We start from the raw sequence: 6657 nt of genomic DNA, 5'->3' as shown, positions 1-6657 counted from the left end.
CCACCAAGAGAGAAGAGCCGAGAGCGGGACCCTACCCAGAGAAGCAGGGATGCCTGAGATGGAGACGGAGACAATGACGTGGAGTGATGAAGCGGCTGGGAGTGGGGGTGGGGGGGGGGGGGAAGGGTAGAGGACGGGTTTCTAGCCTATACCCTTTGGTTGGAAGATGATGCATGGAGGGGATTGGAACCATGGCAGTGAAATTATATATGATGGAATGAATGTAAAACTAAAGTTCTATCATGTAATTCACAATAAAACATTTATATATAAAAAAAAAACAGTTCAGAGCTGGCTCTTGGGCTGAGAGTATCTGTGCGCATGCATGGCAGAAGAACCCACGAGTGGTGAGAGTTTGGGGTGGCTACTCACTCAGCCACCCCCTCTAGTCACCAGAATGGAGGTGCACAAACAGTGGGGGGCCAATGAAGAGATACCAATTAAAAAAAAAAAGAAAAGACAATCAGAGCAAAGCAAAACCAACAAAATGTATTATCTATCTTTGTCTTAGGGTCCCATGGCGTTATTCTTTGGTAGGTCTGTTCCCCTGCTTGGTCTTGCCGTTTGGTCCCCCTCATGTTGTCGGCTCTGGGCCACTGAGCCTGGCAGATTCAAAAGTACGTGGTTTTTTTCTGTGCTACAAGTTCTCCTACCTATAAGCCTTCAAACTTTTTTAATATTCCTACCTATGTGTTTCAGAGTTTTGGAGTTCTGCCCTGAACCTGCTTCACCTGGTATTCTGTGGTATTGCTGAAGGCGAGCTTACTGCACCTCTATCTACTCTATCTGCCATCAAGCCCTGCCTCCATACTAGCTACTTTTGAAGGGCTATTTTGAGACATTTAAGATTACATAGAACCAACACACTGCTCTGTTTAAATAGTACTACAGCTTTGTCTATGGTACCAAAATATTTGGGGTTGATTCCTAAATCTATGGTTTCCTAATATATATCCTTATTTTGTTGCCCTTCAATTTTCCTCATTGTATAAAATGATTGAATCTACTTCCTTATGTTTTTATCAGTATTAAATGAGACAAAAATATGTAAAGTGTATGGTTTCAATATATGTTCATTATTAGTATTCAAAAATTGTGTGACTCTAAGTTTTCAGAGTACTGATGTGGTGTTATAGGATAAACACTGAATTGTTAACTAAAAGGTCTGTGGTTCAAACCCACCAGTCGCTCCTGGGGAACCCTGTACAGGGTCAATATGAGTCAGAACAGACATGATGATACTTAACAAAAACAAATCTTGAAGAGGTCCTAGCAGTTTCTGTTGCCAAGTATCCAATGCTACAGAAATCCTTTGAAGAATTCATTGCATCACTGGGCAGCCATTTATAAATTGGCCTCAGTGTTGCATTGAGGACATTGGTAGTTCAGTTGTAGAATTTTTGCCTTCCATGTTGGAGACCGGAGTCCTGGTGTGACGCTGTGGGTTACTGTGACAGACTGCAAAGCCATTTGATCTGCAAGATCGGTGGTTCAAGCTTACCAGCTGCTCCTCAGAAACCCTGTACAGGGTCACTATCAGTTGGAATCGACTTGATGGCACTTAACAACAATGTTGGAGACCTGGCTCAGTTCCTGGCCAAGGCCCCTCATGCACAGGCACTACCTATCTGTCACTAGAGGCTTGTGGAGGCTTGCTTGTTGCTATGATGCTGAACAGGTTTCTGCTGAGTTTCCCAACTAAGATGTACTAGAATGAAAGACCTACAGATTTTCTTTCAAAATCAACCAAGAAAAATCCTATACGTTTACTCAGTAGCATTGAGTTTTTGTTTTGGTGAATGGGAATTTTGGCAGTGGGTATTGTTGATGATTCCCAAAAATGATAGATGCAATTAGTCTTACAGAATTGTACATGTGAAAAATATTGAAATGGTAAATGTTGTTTTATATATATATTTTTACAACAGTAAAAAGAAAGAGCACATATAAAGTATAATGTAAAATGTCCCTAGCCTTATGCTTGAAGACACTCAATAAACTGTACTACTGCTCCTAAAAACAGCAAAACCAGAAGACCAATGAGCCACAACTTGATTAACTACAGTGGACCATGGGATTGTACACCACCAGGCAGTGCTTCCTTATGTTGTGAATGGAGTAGCCATGAATGAGGGGTCAACTGCATTTGATGCAGCTAACCATAGCAGTGTTACACACCTACTTTGTACATGGGACCCAAATCTGCATTCCTGTCCCCTCTACACTTTGATCCTACATTTGCCTTCCAGAGAACTACAATCAGTTGCTTCTTCTACCTAATGAGTATTCAAGCCCTTGAAGCAGCCCTTGTGTGCTCTTTCATCTTTTTTATGCTGGACCAAGAGTCCTGATGTGGCACTGAAGGATAAGCACTGGGCTGCTAACCACAAGTTCCGAGGTTCAAACCCATCAGCCACTACTCAGAAACTCTATACAGAGTCACTGTGTGTTAGAACCGACTCGATGGTACTTAGATACAACAGCAAACATGCCTTGCTCCTTCAGTGTTCTGTATAAAAAACAGACTCCAGACTTCTTACACACCTGGACTTCCTCATCTATGTTGTTGTTGTCAGGTGCCATTGAGTCAGAACCGACTCATAGCAACCCCATGCACAGCAGAATGAAACAATGTCCGATCCTGGGCCAACCTCACTTGACGCCATCAATGATACCACCTGGCTGATCCATCTCTTTGGGGGTCTTCCTCTTTTTCTCTGACCCTCCACCTTACCCAGCATGACATCCTTCTCCAGCGACTGTTCCCTCCAGACAATGTGTCCAAAGTAGGAGAGATGAAGCTTAGCCATCTTAGCCTCAAAGGAGCACTCTGGTTGTCACTTCTTCCAAAACAGATCTATTGGTTGTTTTGGCAGTCCATGGCACTTTCAGTGTTTTCCTCCAACACCACAACTCAAAGGCATCAATTCTTCTATGATCTTCCTTATTCACTGTCCAGCTTTCGCATCCATATGAGGTTATTGAAAATACCATGGCTTGGGTGAGGTGCACCTTAGTCCTCAAGCTGACATCTCTGCTCATCTATAGCCATTTCTATTTATCAAGTTCCTTTAAACATCTCCCCTGAAATATGTATATAAAGACATATATGAGAATTACAATAGTGTAAATGTTAAGCCACATCTGATTTGAGCTAAAAGGAACTCAGCAAAACAAATGAGCCCATTAGGTATTTGTGAAGCTTTTAGGCTTGACAACTTTAAAAGGAATAAAGTAAAGCTAGTTTAATTATTCTGTAAGAGCAAACCTTAAGTAACCTCTCTGAAGTGTTTTTCTAACTTGAGCAGATCTCACCTGAATTTTTGAGTCCAGGAACACCTATTTATAAATGAATCATTGCAACAAATGGGTCATAACATATGTATGAGGAATATTATTTCAATTTTGGAGTGGCTTTTTATTAAAGGTATCCTAGGTGGACACCTGTGAGGATTCATAATCCACTACTTCTCCTGTGCATTTCTATAGTGCCTGTTACCATAGTAACCAACCCAGACTGAGATACGAGACAATAAACCAAAAAGCTTGGGAAAACCACTGTAGTAACAGATCCGTTGATTATTGTTCTATGATGAACAAACCAGTTGATGATGTGCTATTGAAACAAATGATGAATCAGGATTATACAGATCTCTGTTACAACATCTTCTAAAGGAAAGTCTGCTGTGCTGCATATGGAAACACCTAGATGCAGCTATTGGTTTCATCACTCCCTAGCTGTGCGACCTTTTCAGATTATTTAAACTATCTGAGATTTACTTCCCATATTCGAAAAATGGAGCTAATAATACCTGCTGCATGCCTACTGTCTTTATGAAAAGCAAATGAGAGAGCTCTGTAAACTGCATGCTATATGGCTGAACAAATGTGAGGTGGTGGTTGTATGCCACTGAGTTGGTTCTGACTCATAGTGACCCAGTATGGGGTTTCTGAGGCTTTAAATCTTTACAGGAGCAGAAAGCCTCATTTTTCTCCTGTGGAATGACAGGTAGAGCTGGAATTTGACATTGAGGTTAGCATCCCCCCCCTCCCTGCCCCCATTATAATCCATTACACTACCTGGGCTTCTTAAATGTAAGGTGGTAGTCTTGGTGTGGAGTCCTGGTATGGTGCTGTACGATACAGCAGTGGGCCACAAGGTCAGTTTGAACCACAAGGTCAGTGGTTCAAACTCACCAGCCATTCTTCGGAAACCCTATACAGGGTCACTATGAGTTGGAACCAACTCAGTGGCACTCAACAACAACAGCAGTCCTGGTATGGTGTTTGAATTTCAAGGTTGACAGTTTAAACTCATCAGCCACTCTTCAGAAACCCTGTATAGGGTTGCTATGAGTTGGAACCAACTTGACAGCACTTAACAACAGCAACAACATTCTAAAATAAACTTACATGTTTTATTGAGCTTCATTTTAAGACAATATGCACAAAATGAAGCAAAAAGAATTCCGAGTTTTGAAAATTGATAAATCATGGCCTCATTATCACTCAGTAACAGTGTTCTCCTGAGGTGCATAGCAAATTCTCCTTGTAGAGGTAACAGTTTTATGGAGGCTTCCATTTAACTAACTGTTGACATCTCCATTTACTATCTGGAGATACTTTCTGAGCTTTTCAGTACAGCAGATAATGTTCAACAGTTACTGGTTTGCCAAATAATTCTGAGGTCCCTTACACATTTTTTTGGTCGTGAAAGAGATGGCCTGATTATATAAGCAGCCAGAACATCTGTGAAGGGACTTGTGATGTCAAAATTATTTCTATTGGTCATGTAATTGATGCAGTGTTAACATTTGGGTCTTATTTCTTGGTAGTATGATGTAGTTTTAAAAATACAATGTTGGAGATAACATCCACATCTTGCCATGTACAAATTGTGATTTTGGTTGAATCAATTAACTTCCCAGTAAGAGAAATTCATCGCAAAAATGGAAATGAGAAAGTTACCCTCATAGAACTTTGTGATTTTTAACAATATTGTATGTAAAGCAAATTATATTCAATAAATGATAACTGGTTGGACTAACCTTGATCTAGTTTCCACTGATATATGCTCTATTTATTCTGATCTTATTTTTGAAAAACACTGAAATAAACATCTTGATTACCCCAAATTTTTATAGCTTTTTGAACATTTATATAACACATCAGGTTTGGAACATTAGGCCACATTTCTGTGTACTTGTCCATGGCAGGATTCAGATCACACAAGATGAATGTACCCAAAAGTTGTGGTGGTAGTTGTTGTATACCTTCAAGTTAGTTCTGACTCAGAACAACCCTATATAGAGTTTCTGAGGTGATACCGAGGTGATAAAACTTTATGGGAGCATAAAGCCTCATCTTTCTTCTGCAGAACAGCTGGTCAATTTGAACTGCTCACCCTGCCGTTAACAGCCCAGTGCATAACTCACTACACTACCAGGGTTTGGGGACACAATTTAGAAAACAAGGATTCCTTGATTGCAGTTTGGCTGAACAAACATCTGGTAGACTGAAAGAAAAAGGTACACTGACTCATTCATAAGGATGACAGCTCCTCCGTGAAGTCTTTCTCTAAGGATGAATCTTTGGTTTTTCCCTACTCCCATGTGCTGTCTTTACAATTTTACCCCAGAACTCAACCAAATCTGTCATGCATCGTACATGTCAGTAGACATGACTGTTTATATTCATAGGAAGGTGATAGATAACTCCCCATTTTCCCACACTTCCATCTACGGAAAAAAGGGATCTCAGGGAGTTCATATACTTCAGATAAGACTCATCTTCTCCATACTACACGTCACCCTTGTCATTGGTGAAAGGGGTGGGTCAGAACTCTGTTGCCTATTCCTGGGAAGAACTCCATCTCTCCCTGCCTACCAATATTCATGGTTTTATCACTCCCATTTTCCTTGAGATAGCCCAGATTATCTTCATTATGTCTTTATTTCTGTTTATGCCACAAGAAGCCCAGGACTTCTAGGTTTTGCGGTACTGTAGGATAAGTACTCGATCATGAGGTCGGTTTGAACCGAAATGTTGGAGCTTCAAACTCACCAGCTGCTCTTCAGAAACCCTATTATACAGGGCCGCTATAAATTGGAACCAACTCAATGGCACTTAAGAACAATTAATTCTTTAAGACTTTATGGGCAGCAATTCACAGCTCACACACTTCCTAGGATCACTCTTTATCCCTGCTTTATTTATCAACATCTGGATAATTTGTTTATTTCTCTATAGTCTGTATGCCTCCACTAAATTGTAAGCTTCCTGAGGCCAGGCATTTTTCATTGTTTTATTTACTAATGTATCCACAATGCCTGGAACAGTGTTGGGAAATGATAAGTGCTCAATCCGTATTTGTTGAATGAACACTGAATCAACAGTAAACTTGAATTCAGAGGTTGTATTGTATTTGTAACTGTCTCTGTCTCACTTCCATATACATATTAGACATTCAATAAATGAAAATGAACATCTTTACTATAAAGGAGCTCTGGTAGCGTAGTGGTTACGAATCGGGCTGCGAACCTTAAGGTCAGTGGTTCCAAACTACCAGCTGCTCCACGGGAGAAAGATGAGGCTTTCTACTCCCGTAAAGATTTACACCCTCGGAAACCCTATACAGGGTCGCTATGGGTCGGAACC

Source organism: Chrysochloris asiatica, unplaced genomic scaffold, assembly GCF_000296735.1.
Source record: "Chrysochloris asiatica unplaced genomic scaffold, ChrAsi1.0 scaffold00126, whole genome shotgun sequence".
Classification (NCBI taxonomy): Eukaryota; Metazoa; Chordata; class Mammalia; order Afrosoricida; family Chrysochloridae; genus Chrysochloris; species Chrysochloris asiatica.
This window is presented reverse-complemented; position numbering follows the sequence as displayed.